We start from the raw sequence: 16272 nt of genomic DNA, 5'->3' as shown, positions 1-16272 counted from the left end.
TCACCCAGCCTCAAGTCCAGGATAGACTCCACAGCTCCAAAGAGTGGCAGGATCTGAACCTGTAGATAGAGACTCCAGTAGATTTCTGAGCTTCATCATTATCAATGCAAAGATGTTGGAGATGCCGGGGATTGAACCCGGGGCCTCATACATGCAAAGCATGCGCTCTACCCCTGAGCTACATCCCCTGTATATGCTAGAGACATGTTCTTGTCACAGGTGTACTGAGGTGCTGCAGCAGTTCAGATGACAGTTCATCTTAAAGTGCTGGTGGATTCATCATGGCTCCTACAGACAGAGAGATTTCAGTATAAGTCTATAATAAGCTGCAACGTGGATCTAAGGAACTTGGGAACGACATCAAGTTGGATGCATGTAGACTATACAATGATAACAGCTACTCCTGTCTCTTATACACATCTCGGGGTGGGGGGTGGTATGTGAGGGAGGTGGGGGGTAGAGGTGTGAAATAGCAGCTGATATCTGAGTAAACAGGAATCATATTATTCTTTATTGTGCACTAGGAGCTAAGCTCCCTCAGATTGAGGCTGGGCCTCTTTTCTCGGGGGAAAGGGAGATAAAAGAAAGTACTTAATGTCAATATGAATGAGGCAGCGTGGCCCGACACCACACACACACACACACACACACACACACACACACACACACACACACACACACACACACACACACTCTTCAATCCTTCCCTAACTCCAGGGATGTCTCAGCGTCTTTTTTAATATCCTGTGTTTGTGCACGCTGTAAAAAGTCTCCACCTTAAAATCATTGTGGTCTCTTACTGAGCCTCACACTTCCTGCTTCCTTTAAACACGTGTGGAAGCTTCAGCAGGGACGTTAATCAAGTTAAACATCAGTTTGTTCAGGATGGTCTCACTGAGAAAAGCCCGCACTCTGTCGATCACCACGACTCCTTTGTTGTCATGGCAACACTAATAAACATGTAGTTAAGGTTAAGGGAGGGTCTGGGCTCGTTTGAGGTTTAGGCACAAAAACTACTTAAGTTTAGGGAGAGATTATTGTTTGCGTTAAAATGAGTCATCGTCATGGTTACAAGAGTAAACGTAGTAAAGCAATATTATTATTAGTATTAGGGAGAACAAACAGCGCTGTCCTGTGTCACAGTCCTGTGACCCGTCCAGCCACCACAACCTGCTCCTGATGCACTTTTCTCTTCAGGTTTTTTCAGTCTTTATTGAAAAACATTAAAGTGTACAAACAATTCAAACGTGCTGAATATACTTGTGAACAAAGAGGCAAGAGTAAGAATTACAAAATAAGAAATAGAAAAGAAAGAAGACAAAAATTAATAAAAATAAGAGGAAACAATAAGAAACATAAAATATAAGTTACACTAATTAACTACAGTAAAAATATCATACATTATCAGAGTATTCCTCTTTAAAGAGTCTTTATATACATTTTGAGTTCACCTAAAAACTTTGTTGCTGTTTAAACTACGTCACCTCCTCCTTCACTCACATCATAATTTCAGCCACTGCTACAATAAAACGGAACTGTGTCTCGTAAGCTGCTTTTTTACAAGAGGACAGTCTCGTCCATCACTGGTCGCCATTAAATATTTTATATTTAGTGTAGTGTCAGTCCTGCTCTGAACTGTCTCATCCACCACATGGAAGCAGCTGTGTGGTACTTTAATGGAGGTGGTCCGTCTACACTGCAGCAGATAACAGCAATAATCTTTCAAATGTGGATACAAGCACCAAACTTGGTTATTTTTCCCTTCGGGGCCATTCATTTGAAAAATCCCATTAGCCACTTGAAATGTCAAAAGCAGCAAATCAAGATGGCCGCCATTTCTGGCTTCAGAAACATATATTTTATCACAGATACTACTACAATATTATAGTTTTGCCTTTTCTAATTAAAAATGACTTCAGAAATCAGGATGTAATGTAAGAACCATTTAATATTATACAAAAAAGTTATATTTTCTGAGCTCAACATTTTTATTACGTTATCAGTTATTACATTATCACTTTCTACCAGGTCTGTGGACCAGAACATTGTGAGTAAAGTGATGGACAGTATGCAGGTTTAGTTCTGTAGTAGAGTAGATTCTTTTAACAGTGCCTCCGACCGCCGGCTTCATATCAGAGTGTGCACCCCCCCCCCAGTGGGTTTACTGAGGTGGATATGAGGATCCTGAAGATCTGGGTTTCTGAGGATCATCACCCTCTGAAAGAGGAAGAATGCATACATGACTGTTAATTAGCTCACAGAGGCCGCGCAGAGAGGGAGATAACAAAAGATGAGTTTGGGTGGTGGGGGTGGAGGGTAGTGTTAATTAGAACTAATGTTCTGTTTAGTAAAGGGAAAAAAAAGGGTTGGGTCACACACACACACACACACACACACACACACACACACACACAAAGCCATCTCAGTTTCACTCCATATCTTTCAGGAGTTGGAGGATGTGTCTTCACTCCTCCTCCTCCTCCTCCTCCTCTTTCCCCTTTACCACTGACAAGTACATTTTTCCTCACGTTGTTCCAATTACCCAACTGTTAGATGCCTTGATTGATACATGGTAGCAGATCTGTGTGTGTGAGTGTGCGGAGTGTCAGTGCAGGCTAATTACCAAATCTCCAGATGAATGTCAGAGTGAAGCAAAGTCAGGGCGGAGTATCGCATCAGCCACATCGGCGGCAGCGATGGCAGCAGCGAGTGTACCTGGAATAGATCAAGGTGCCGACAGGCCTCGTTAACCTCCAGTCGCTGCTCTGGGTTGTGTGTGTGTGTGTCTGTGTGTGGCAATGCGATGAGACTTCACACGTATAATTGGAGACTAAGCCACTTACACACCGACCGGGACTTGAGTCACGGCGGTGTGATTTTCATAGGGAGTTTTCATATTGCTCACAGCAGCATAACAACAAGCAGGTGTGTTTTTGGTGATTGGTGTTGGAGTGGTGTTTGAAATTAGATGAGCTCTGCCTCCAATCACTGATGACTTCACACACCTCCAGATGGCCTCATCTTAGACCTCACATGCACTTGTGATCAGGTTTTTCCCATAAGAAAAGCAGGTGAAGTTATATCTGTTTGTATTGACGTCAACTTTCTTCTCTACAAATGAGTGGATAGATTGTTGTTGTTGAGGACAGCGGTCCTCTCTGAAGCTGTCAGCCACATTTTAAAGGTCCCATATTGTATAAACGAATAAAACAAATGTCTTTTTTTGATTATAAAGCAGGTCCAGGTTCTCTATAGAAACTTTAAGCAGCAGCAGTTGAAGGGACGCTACAGCGCGATGTGATGACGTAGATTCTGTGTCGACAGCTCAGCTCGACTGTCTGCTACAGGAGAAAGACTAGTTTACTTGTGATATGTTCAAGAGTTAAAGAGCTGAGAGAGAGTTTTTGTCATATTTGACACCGTCATTTAATTTATATTCAGTTACACTGTTAATAGACTTATGGATTATGAGTGTATTTGTTAAACATACATGATAATTTGACTGATTTTTCCAGCCCACATCCTCTCTGTTGTGTATTGATGAAACCATGACGCTGTCCGTGGTGCTGAAGTCACACGGCTTTATACAAACTCCTCATCTGATACTAAATTTTCTCTAAAGCAACTATGAAGAGCTCTCTGGTCACAGCGAGAACATTACAATGAAAATGAAGGTGGTGGACGCACATTGATGGATAAATGGAACAAATACAAATACTATATTCTATCTGTGATACAGTATTAACACAGTGATAAACTTATACTGCAGAAGAATTACTAAAGGCTAGGCTGAATTTAGAGGCTACAGCTGTTATTTCAGTGTCCAATACGTCGTTAATTAACGTGCAGGTAAATAAAAGTATCAGATCTGACTGGGAATCGGCAGATACACAATATTAAAAGACCTGGATCAGAAACTGGGCCAAAAGAAAAGTGGTCATGACATCCCTGGTGCTGGGTGATCGGAGTGAAGATGCTTTGACTTTTCATTTGTTGAAAATATAAAAATACAGAATAATGCCAGCTTTCACATGAGCTTTGTTTTCTCTCCTCATTTGTTCACAGACTTGCTCACTTACACTGAGTGAACTCGTCTTTATTGCCCCTAAGTGTGAATGTGTTTGTGTCTCCATGTGTCAGCTCTGTGACGAACTGTGACCTGTCCAGGTGTGCACTACCTCTGGCCTGCTGCTGGGATAAACTCCAGGGGCCAATTACACAAAACACTTTGAGTTAAGTTAAGATTTTCCTTCAAGTCCGAGTTACAGTTTCCTTAAAATAAAAACAGTTGCACAAAACACCCTAAAGTCTTCTCCTTAAAATGTTTCTTAGGTATTTGAGGTTTTCTCATAAGTATCAGACTTAAGTAGAAAACTTAAGGTGCAACCTGACCCAGCTCCCCGTGACCCTGAATGAGTGGTTTCTGAAATAGATGTGTCACTGTGAGCTTCCATTGGCTCTACAGCTGAACTTGTTTTTATCTCACCGAGGAACATTTGGATGTTACAGCACACACGTTAAGCCTTTTTCCTCCACCTATCACCTGTCAAACTCTTTCCCAAAGCCTCAGTGTTTTTGCTTCTTCCTTGTCACGGTTAGCCAGTTAGCTCGTTACAACAGTCATATCAACGCAGCACATGATCTGGTATCAAGGGGAGACTTGGTGAGACGTGCTGCCACAGACTGTCCCAACAACTTGCTTCTGTGTCTCGTCCTCCTCTCTGAAAAGGACACGTTCGAACACGAAGGCAGCTGCAGGACAGTTTGAAGGTCAGAGAAGTAAAACTTCTGTTGTTGTTTTTCTCAAGTGAAAAGGAAGAACAGCAGCTCCAGCATCATCTGGGATTCTGGTTTGTGGTGCTGAAGGGACAGCTCCTGTAAACTTCACTTTACACACGTTTTCATTTAGTGAAAAAGATTTTAAAATCGAAATTCATCTGGATGAAACCCACATAACCAAATACTACACTACGTTGCAGGATTGACGTTGTTAGACTGATTTAAGTGAGGCGCTAACAGGTGACTCCAGATTTGTTAGTGTTGTGGTAAATCTGTGATTTTTCCATTTGTGTTGTTCAATTCAAAATTAATTCCCAGGCAAAGAGAAGAACTGCCTGTTGCAGTTATACAGAGATAATTTTGATTTTACACAGATGATTAAAGATCAAATACAAAAGCCACAGTTCTACCTGCTATTCTGATTAATTGGAGTCTATCACTAAAGGTCGCTTTCATTTTTTAAACAAAGAGAAATGTGTTCAGAGATTTTTCTTTCTTTTTATTGGTGAAATAACAAAACAAGGAACAACATGGGAGTCATGGCGACTGAGAAAACATAAAACACATAAAAAATAATATTGACTTAACTAGGGGTGAAGATGGATTATGTCAAGTAGGGTGGTGTGTATTCATGGTGAAATGTTTTAATAAGAGTCTGTGGTATGTAATAATAATAATAATAATAATAATAATAATAATAATATATTCATATATATATATTGTTTTTTAATTTGGGTTATTACATTATTTTTATTTTGTGTCGGTGTGTCATGTCCTTTTTTATCCATGTCCAAGATAAAAACTACCACAGCACCTGCTTTTACAATCTGAACCTTTTGTTAAACAATAAACTAACCTTCAGGAAACTGAAGTTTGTATTAATCCATTTTCATAACTGTTCTCTGTTGAGCTGGTGACCTCTAACGTGTGATAATCTAGGAATTATGGGAAGTGGTGTTTGTCTAAGACCACTGACAGAGTTTCCACACAAACTGAACACTATAACCTTCCTGTAGGAGGATTTATTTCAGGACTGATTTATTTTTAGCTAGGTGTTCCTAATGAATTGACAAGGGAGTGTTTACATACAACCTTGGGGGTAGCCTGTGAACCTCTGAGGTGTAATCATCCATACATCACTCACACTGTAAGTACTCAAGTTTCTGCTATTTGTTCATTTAATTATTCACTCTTCCACGCTCTGCTCCTTCATGATAAATGAAAAGGGTTTTACCTCCACAACTTATCAGGAGCGTGGGAGGCAGAGTTCAACAAGCACGAATCAACCACAATCAGTGCGTTAGCAAAGTGGACCAGTCAGAACAATGTGTGATTATTGGCTGTCAGGCAGCGGTAATCAAAGACAAATCAAACATACAGTGCATTACATCGGTGCAAGTACCACATGTGTGCTATTTATATGACACACACACACACACACACATGCTGTATTATCATTGACACAGAAACCCTCCTCTCAGCTCTGTGAAAGTGGAAGCACTAATTAAGAACGTTGTTAATTAACTGACGATATCAGCAGTTTTTATCAGCAGCTCCAGGTCAAATCCTCTGATGGTTTATATCATTAAACAAGATATGGAAAAAAGAAACAGCAGAATACAGTGTGATTTCACCACATCATATCTATAATTATGTGGCGCTACTTATATACATCTACGCTGTATATTCATGTAATTTCTTTCTCCCATTTATTTGATTTCATTTATATTCATTAACATTCATACAGTATATCTCTAATTGTTTCACCGCTCCACTGTGTGTCTCACTTGCACACACTCAGAGTGCTGTGACCGATTGTCTCAAACTTTTTATCCACCAGATTCAACAGTAGTAAATTATCAGTGTCTGTTTATAGTATCCATTACACTCATTCAGATTCCCTGCGGTTTACTTATCACCATTCAGCAGTGCACTGTCACAGCAGGAGCCCTGCAGCTCTCTGCTCCCCTCCTTCACTTTGCTCTGGTTTTAATGTGAATCCAACACAACCAGAAGGAAGAGAAGTTTTTACTGGACCTTCACATGGGACTTTAAGCTGAAGTCATGGTCCCTGAGTTCAGACTGAACAAACTGATGAATGATTTTCTTGATTTTTCACAGAATGTGGTTCAAAGTTGTGTAAAAGTCAGTAAGTGCACCTTGAACTAACTTATTTCTCATTCTATACATCTTTTTTCCTTTCTTGTTAGAACAACATAGCGATGGATGTGAAAAGGATATATACATATAGTCTGTATGTTGTTTAGTTTTTGTGTTTAGTTTTGTTTTTGTCATGTGACAGCCATATGTTGTACTATTATGGCAAACGAATGAAAGGTTGGCTTAGGAGAGGCCAACTAGGTTTGGGGCCCCTAAGGTGAAAAAGGGGGGCCCTGATGGCCTCTCATATTGGCACATTTTGCAATGACAGCTATAAACATCCTTAAACCTCTCACAAAGACACTACATGGTCACTGCAGTTTCCCAAACACCTCAAAGTGGGACCCTGATGATGTGTATAGCCTCTACTGATTGCCTGCATGTGAGGCATTTAGGGGGCATCTGTAAATTGTAGCGTCTGCATGTGAAGTATCGTGAGGAGGGGGTTCTGAGCTTCGATGCCCCCAAGAGTGTAGGATCGCCACTGTGTGTTGCTTATGAAGAAAAACAAGAATGGATATGAAATGAGCAATAATAAAACAACAATAATAAATACAATACAATACAATACAATGAAATAATGATGTCAGCAGCATGAGGAGTGGAGAGGTTTGCCATGATTACTGTCACAGTTTGAGGTAAGTAGGGGTAAGGGGTGGACCCAAATGCGGAGAAGGTAGCAGTGTCAAAGAATTTATTCCAAAACAAACCAAAAACCCAAACATGAGGTGCCGAAACACACATAAAACCTCACAACAAACAAACAATGATCCCACAAGGACAAGACAGAGCAAGGGCTTCTTAAAGGAACAGAACTGATTAGTGATGGAGAACAGGTGGGGAAGCAGACACAGGTGGGACACATCAGGGAATTAACCAAAGGAAGCAAAACTAGAACTCAGACACTGGGGCGACATGACTATCAAAATAAAATAGGAAGTGCGTGGGGAAACAGAGCACAAGACAGGGAAGACAAAACTAGACACCAGAAACACCTAAACCAGAAACACTCAAAACCCAGAAAACCAAAAACCAAGAAAGTCCAAAAAAACAAAACCCTGGAGCCTCCAGGCTGAGACCATGACAGATTACCATCTTATTTTAGTGTGTTAACATGTTAACATTTGCAGTACAGCAACAGTTTTGCAGACATTTGGTGAGAGACCAAAGACAGACATGAACAAATAGAAATGATTACGTGAAATGAAAAGTACAATTCATGCTGAGAGGGACATGAATGTTGAAATGTCATGGTTATTCATTTCAGTTAGAACCAAAACTGGTGGACAACCTGAAAACAACATGCCTCCGGCCCTGGCTGTCGCTGGCATGGAGGAATAAAAATGGTGGACAGGAAACTCCTATCATCCATAAGCTTCTTTAAATGGCAGAGTAACCTTTAATAACCTAATTTTATGTTTTTAATGTCTTGTTGTTGCATCCAATAACTGTAATTCCTGCTGTGATGAGACAGCTCCACCACAAAGATATATATATATATATTTAAGATTTCACCGTTCCATTGGGTATATGACTATAAGTACTTTATCTCCTTCTAGCTTTGTCCACTTTAATCAGTGAGCAAAGAGTTCAGAGGAGGTATTTTAGAAAAAGTAATAGAAAATGGCAAACTGAGATTTCTGCTAAAACTTTTCTGTTCTGCCTTAAACTTTAGTTTAAACAACAAGAAGCAGGTCGCAGCAAAAGTTATGGAATGATGAAAGTATATGATATGATGAAAGTAACCACATTGGTCACATTTTTTCATCATCTTTTATTCTAATAAATCTGCACAAGAAGAGGATTTAACTGAAGTATTTTGAAAGTAATTTGCAGCTTTAAAAAATGAGAGTACCTTTAATGTGATGTTTTTTCCCATGTGATGGGAAATATTTTGGATAGACAATCACAAGGGGAGGAAGCAAGGTTGTCAGTTTGTTAAGATGAGAGAGAGGTGTTGCTAATTGGCAACTAATTACTCAGTAAATTGTGTAATTAAGCTAGCAGTTAATTAGGCCACGCTTGCACAGCAGTCTTCGGCAAGTTATTTCATGTTTCAGGGTCAGAGGAAAGACGAGGGAGTAGAGGTTTGACAGGGAGGAACTGTGGGCAGGTACAGTAGTGGAGGTTATATGCCTGAGTACAGTTCAGCTGTGCATCTGTGTCTTTATTCAAATTCTAACAAGCAGTGCTAATGTAACTGTCAGAGCTCGTGTATTTGTATGTGTGTATGAGTGCCAAAAAGCAAAGACATTGTTTCTGACAGTTTGTTTTTTCTTTGTGAGTCGAATCAGCACAGAAAACCATAAGAAAACAACTAATGGGAACCGATCAGAGCACAAACATCCATCATTAGATCTTTGTTTGACGGTAAAACTGGTTTTGAGATCAGATCTTTTATCTGACTGTTACTGTGACTGTTACAAAGGGAGACAGAAACTGAGATTAAATGATAAAATCCTGTCACTATAAAAGACTTATCTTACACACTTTATTTTAAGGATCTGTAATTTCCTAATTTCCTGTGAAGACTTATGTAATTTGGTAGCATCTATAGGGAAAAATGTGAATTTCCTATAGAGAAAAGTTCTATTTGGTGTAAAATATATTCAATTTGTTATTGGAAATCTTTATTGTACCTGAATTGTATTATTGCTTGCAGACATATTTTACACACATGTTCTGTTGACCTGCTGTCCTCTGACTGAAAGCTAGAGCTATGGTAATTGTGGGTACTGTCTCCATGGCAACGTTATACTTATTTTTTAAATGTGTCAAACACCTGTGTACATACAGGAAAAAAACCCAAAAGATTATGAATAAATGTTTTAAATGTAAATAATTGAAAAAAAATCTATGAAAACACGCTATTGTGAAATGTTATTTAATAATTTCCATAAATTAAGTTTACTATAGGCTGTATCAGTTTCAAACCGCTTTGAAACTCTGTTTTTTATTAATTTTCTTTATGTGAATTACATACATTTGCATATTCAAATGAGGGAAAGAAAACTTCTACACACTAAAAACATTTGGGTTAAAAATAACCCAATTTTAACCCAACTGCTGGATTGAATAAGGACAAACCCCTTTTTTGGGTTATTACAACCCAACAGGTTGGGTTAATCTTTTGACCCAGCTCTTGGGTTGAATATTCAACCCAATAGTTAGGTTAAAAACGACCCAACATTGTAGTTGGTATAACCCAACTACTGGGTCGAGGAAGCGGCTATTTACACAACCCAAGAGTTGGGTCAAAAGATTAACCCAACCCGTTGGGTTGCAATAACCCAAAAAATGGGTTTGTCCTTATTCAATCCAGCAGTTGGGTTATATTGAATAATGTTGGGTTGTTTTTTTGAAACAGAAGGACAACTCTAAAATTTCGTGAATAGGCCGTGTTAGCTGCAGCTATATAGCAACCAGCTAGCTGCTAGTGACCGCGGCTACAGTGGCTAACGCAGCTTAAGCACAACTTCACCACTGACCGTGGTATGGGTGGTCATTTTCAGCGGGACGAAACCTATGCATGCTACAATAGAAGTTGAGAGTGACTGATAAAGAGAAGTGCGAAACAACAAGCGAGCCCAAATGTTGTTAAACGAATTGTGCCAAACTAGCAACATGGACACAGGAAAAGTTTGAAGTATCAATACTGTACAAGCGTGTAATGTTATGCAAACTTCGCTAGCAAGATATCCATACCTTGAATGGAGGGAATCCTGGACTTAGCAGGTGTCTGGCCTACAGGAGCAGGAAGCACGAGGCGGTGATCCAGATTGACCTACAGAGAAGTTGTGGTCTGAACTACACTCCAAGTCCAAGCTCCAAACTCCGCCACGGTACTTTTGAAGCACCAATTTAAAGCTCCAGCATTGCACATAGTTTCCAGGAAATGTATTTTATTTCAACACACTGAATAATGAACATTTATTTATTTATTTATTTATTACCACCAACATTGTTGTGTATGATCATAGAGCAGTCATAGGCTATAACTGAGTTTACAGCATGCTTAAGTATTTAGTATATATTTATGAATTATATTAAAGTGATTACTCCATAAAATATTCACTTTCAAGAAAAAAAAGAGCCCAGAAAATTGGTTACCTTGAAACCCCACAAACTGGGTTGAAATAATAGCCATATAACCCCAAAAAATGGGTTATTCAATGAAAAATAACCCAAAAACCCCAACAACCCCAGAATTTGGTCAAAATATTAGCACTATAACCCAGAAAATGGGTTACTCTTTTAAAAATAACCCAAAATTTTTAACTCAACACCAGTAACACAGAAATTGGGTTACCAAAATAACCCAACATTCTTTAGTGTGTAGTTTCTGAAAATGTGCTAACCTACACTACATGTCTTCATATATGGTATGTTTTGTACTTTTTTGTTGTTGTCCTTGCTTAAAAAAAAGTCATATTTGAAAAGAATAATTAGGATATACTTTAGACCAATACGAGAACTATGAAAATCCTCACAACCCTCCTACATCTTGTGTGAAGTTTCAAGTCTCTGGACCTAATATTATGGGCGCTGTGGACTTTTTTTCATTGTAAACAGTAGAAAACAAACAAGCATTTTGATTCCTAATAAACCTTTTTACATCATTTAAAACAGAGCTTTTTCCTATTTACCTCATTCATTTCCTCCTGCAGCCTCTCAGCTGTGAGGTGGGGCATTTCACACATTTCACAACCAGTCAGCATCAGCTCAGAAGATCCCAACCCAATGGAATGCAATTTTAAAATGCAAAATTAAATAACTAATAAAAATACACAAATAAGCAGATGGAAATAAAAACGTAATCCGGGAAGTAGAAAAAAATTTGCATTTGGAAATAAAAGTCCCTGGAAATAAATAAATGTGGAATTGTAAAATAAAAGTTTCCTGAAATAAATAAAAATGTCATCTTAAAATAAAATGCTTTTATTTACTCATTTACTCAATTATATATTTAGATTGACATATATTTATATATTCCTATATTTCTATATTTATTAGCTAATTAATTCATTTCATGGCTGTATTTATTTATTTAATTTTGATTAAATTGGCATTCCTTAGAACCCCCCCTTGCCAGCTCTCATTGGACAGCGCAGAGCCTGTCTTCAAGCTAGAATGATTGACAAGGACAGCAGCCAATAGCAGTGCTTTCTAAGGCTGAAAGAATTGCGTCATCGAACTTTCGCTCAGGTACGCGCACAGGTGAAATTTGAACGGAGTTTTACGAGTCTCCATTTTGTCGGCAGTAAACTGAAGGAAACAAACACACCTGCTGACAGGGAGCTGGAAGGAGAGAAAATGGGTGAAATATGGAGAGAAGTGACACGAACAAAGTCGCTCGAAAGTCTGCGTGGACTTCACTGAAGATTTTCACAACTTGGAATACTTTTTATGTATTTTTTTTTAATTAAATCTGTGGACTCTTAAAGGACTAAAGGAATATAAGTAATGGAGGAATGGGCCGACAACCGAACCTCAAGACCTCTACAAAGGTAAGGTTCGCTGGTTTTGCTGGTTTCTGATGCTGGTAAATGTATGAATTGTAGTTTTGTGCTCATGAACAGGATGGTTGAATTTTGGAGACTCTTAGTTTGGTAACCTGGTGGTTTTAAGCAGTCTCCTTGGCAACACTGTTTCCGGCTGTCTAAGCTAGCAAGATCAACAACTGCTAGCACAACTGTCAGCCCGTTAGTTCGTGTTGGTGTGCGTGACAACAGTGCTAATGTAACTATAGAGGCTTTTGCCTTATCTGCTCAAGGCTTCGCATGCTACCTACCTAGCATGCTAACTAGCTAACCTGTCTGAGTCTGGGTTTTTAGTCAGCATTAACATGAAGATCCAGTGTTAGCAGTGAAAGCTCCGCCGGCCACAGGGAAAGGCTCTACCTGTACGTGTAGGCATTTCTGCAACACAGGTGTTTTCATCCAGATAGGGGACGATTATGTCAGTGTATAGCACATGTACCGGGCGAACCTTTCAACGTCATGGACACCGTGAACGCTGCATTTCCGTTGTCGTGTACCTTTATGAAGGAAGGAGTAAACCTCCTGGAGCTTTTTAGAAAGAGGGACTGCTCGCCGTGACGGATAACTGTCAGATATAGCCGCCATTGTCACGACCTGTTGCTAACCTATGACTCACAGGCTAGAAACGGCCTTGACAACGACACATACAGATGAATCAGTGTTGAATTCAGACGCATGGTGCGTGTTTTTATATTGGGTGAGGGAAGTTGTGTGTTTCATAGATGTTTGTCTCTGCTTGAAACCGAGACGAACCGGAATCATCACACTATAACAAAGCCGTTTTTTTGGGTAGTTGCATTTATGATTAGGTGCCCTGGATGTTGCCTCGCATGACTTGCCGGTCCAGGGATTCGAACCGGCAACCTCTCAGTCCCAAGCTGCATTCATGCTCTAATAGATAGCTTGATATATACTTCATGTATTTCCCCTAGGGGATAAATAATTCGATAGTTTACATAAACTGACTGAGGGTCAGCGGGTGAGAGGGGTGCCTGGTCTGACTATGGAATAAAATGAGTGATGTCATTATGCATCCATAGTTAAGATTAACATTAGCTTTTTTAATTTCTTATATTTAATTTTTTTTTTAACCAAAGAATGAACATGGCTGATAAAACACATATGACCCTGTGCTGGCAGCATTGACATGCAGCCTGAATGTAAAGCAGTGCTGACATCACATTCAGCATTCATGGCTGTCATAATCCTTTTGTTGACCAAGGACAAGCTGTTGTTTACTACAGTCCATCACATACAGTCTTCCTCACACACTAGATAATAGCAAAGTCTGTGTAGTGAGCCACATGACTGAAAGACATTACAGAAGAGACAGAAAGAAACGATGCTGAATGCATTTCATAGAAACATCATACAAATATGCAGCTTTCACATGGTTAAACTTAAATGTAAACAACAGATTAATATTTATGTCACTGGACTGTCTGGATAGGAGATTGCAGTTGTTTGCAGTGCAGAGTGAAGCCTGATTGATGTTCCACAGGTGTTATTTCACCTCATGTTCTATATTGAAGGCTGATTTTCAGCCTTTAGAACTCAAGTAAATAGCTTCCTCATTTGTTTTTGTAAGTTATCGCCCATTCATATCAATAGCTTTAGATAGAATGTATGTTAATCTGGGCCTCCTCCCTTTAAACACAGTTATTAAAGAGATCGTACAATCTTATTCTTTTTCCATCTTAAACTTCTACTGAGACCATTAACGGCTAGTCTACGCTTTTTAAGTGGCAACAAGTGGCAAGTGTCAGGCCTTACTGCGATAATGGTGCATCTTAAGTGCGGGTGCAGCACATTTGTGCCGCAGCATGTGTTACAGTGTAATGCCTGTAGGTGGCGCTCAGCTGACTCACAGCTTTTCACAGGGTGCTTGAAATATAAGACAAGTTTGTGCTTTACCGAGGCATGGAAATACATTAAAAGCAGAACATTAAGATGACATTAAAATAGCATTTAAAGATGATAAAAACAAATTTAAATAAATAAGAATGTAAATATTTATAAGATCACAGGGGAAGGAGAGACATCTGCCTCTCGTTTCTGCCACTGTGAAACCATCACGAGTTTACCAGAACATAAAAACCTCACACCATTAATAAACAAGCAAAAATTAAACCCTGTTTATTTTTACTGACACTGTTACTGTGATTGTGTGTTTTTGACTATGTCGTCTAAAATATACTGTGATGATGTTGTGCTATATAATGAACAGAGAGTTGTACATTCAGAATTCTGTAGGGATAGAAGCACAGACTTTTATTGTGAAGTGTGGGTTAGCTTTTCTGCTATCACGTTTCCTTGATTCTTTGTTGTTGATATGTCGTCAGCAGGTTCATTTCAAATTGTGTACATTAGTATATTGGGTATATTTTAGTATTTTGTGTATATATTTTGGTATATTTCATGTAAGAAAAAGATACTGGAGATTCTATCTGGAGAGTTTTATTTTCCTAGCTTTACATGATGCAACTTCATTTGGCTTTACTTCCTCTTTTTTCTAGAACTTGTCATTATAATAAAAAAAACCTTTTGCTGCTGGTAAAACAAAAAGTTGTGAACAGACCCTCATCCACTCTCACTAGTTAACTATATAATGATCTTTAATTGAGGCGTCACTTATTGTCCTTGTGAGCCATCACTGACTGATGTGGACTCATACAACTGTAATTTTCACTTTTTTAAAATGTGACACTTTGCACTGTGAGACTATTAGCAGAAATAATATGTCATGTCACAGTTCCACCGTGGGAATCGTTAAGGGTTTGAATAGTGCCTACATTCACACTCAGACTCTTTTTCACAGCAGACATTTTGACTCAAAAAGCACAGGAGGAGGTTCTAACACTAACAATGGCTCTGTTCCATTAATTGTCCCAGGAGGCCTGTCCAGTCAGCTGCACATACCTGCAGACCTGGCTCAACTTAAAAGCATTAATCAAGGCTGTGCTCTGTTAAGTAAATTCACTGCACTGTATAGGAAATGGGGAGTCGTTAAGTGGGAGGAACTATTTTTGGCCGCCTGATTTTAAAGGAAAAGTCCCATTCATTTCCCCTTGGACAATATGATATTTAATCACAGACGGTTCGGCATGAAACTCTCCCAGTTAAATCATCGATCCAAATATGATTTTAGTTGAAGGGTTAGGGTTAGCTGCTAGCTTGTGTACATAAGTAAAAAAAAAGTTAGACGACTCCCAAAGTGCATTTCGACAAGAAACATCCAGTCACTGAGCTTAAAGTGCTGTTCTGTGCAGTGTTGATGACGAGTGAGTTGATTGTCTGATTTTTGGTATTTGCAGCTTAAATCAATTCACTTTTAAATTGTATGTGAATCGCGGATGAATAGAGCAACAACAGCTATGGCACCATGTTTCTGACAGCAGGACAAAACATGATTTCTCAGAAACGCAGTTGAAAGAAATTAAATTAAAACTGGTTGTCATAAGATACACCTATAGATAGATGGATACTTTATTTATTCCCCAGGGGAAATTCATGAAGGATCATTACATCAGCAAATTACAGTGTTCCTGTGTTCAGTAATACTGAGGATCATTTAAAGAAAATAAATGGGAAAAAACACTTTCCACTTTGCAGCTCTATTTGGCGACAGCAATGTGAAAATAATGTCTGAATGTGACAGTGGTGGCTCCTAGTGATGAACCTACACTGAACTATCAGCTGAGCTTACAGGTTTACAATGAGTTCTGGCTCATTTAGGTCCAAACAGGCATCTGTTCACTGCCTGCTCACCAGTCAGCACACAGACGCAGTTAGC

General features: G+C 39.1%; 1 non-coding gene across 1 annotated transcript; it reads right to left on the bottom strand.

Moving 5' to 3' along the window:
* Window positions 1-116: 116 nt before the first annotated feature.
* Window positions 117-188, bottom strand: trnaa-ugc (transfer RNA alanine (anticodon UGC)). The gene has a single exon. It is a non-coding gene; the product is annotated as a tRNA-Ala (tRNA).
* Between the last annotated feature and the right edge of the window lie 16084 nt (window positions 189-16272).

The sequence above is a fragment of the Seriola lalandi genome, unplaced genomic scaffold (assembly GCF_002814215.2).
Source record: "Seriola lalandi dorsalis isolate HSWRI2012SDOR001 ecotype SW California unplaced genomic scaffold, Sedor1 jcf7180002054943, whole genome shotgun sequence".
In the NCBI taxonomy this organism is placed as follows: domain Eukaryota; kingdom Metazoa; phylum Chordata; class Actinopteri; order Carangiformes; family Carangidae; genus Seriola; species Seriola lalandi.
This window is presented reverse-complemented; position numbering and strand designations above follow the sequence as displayed.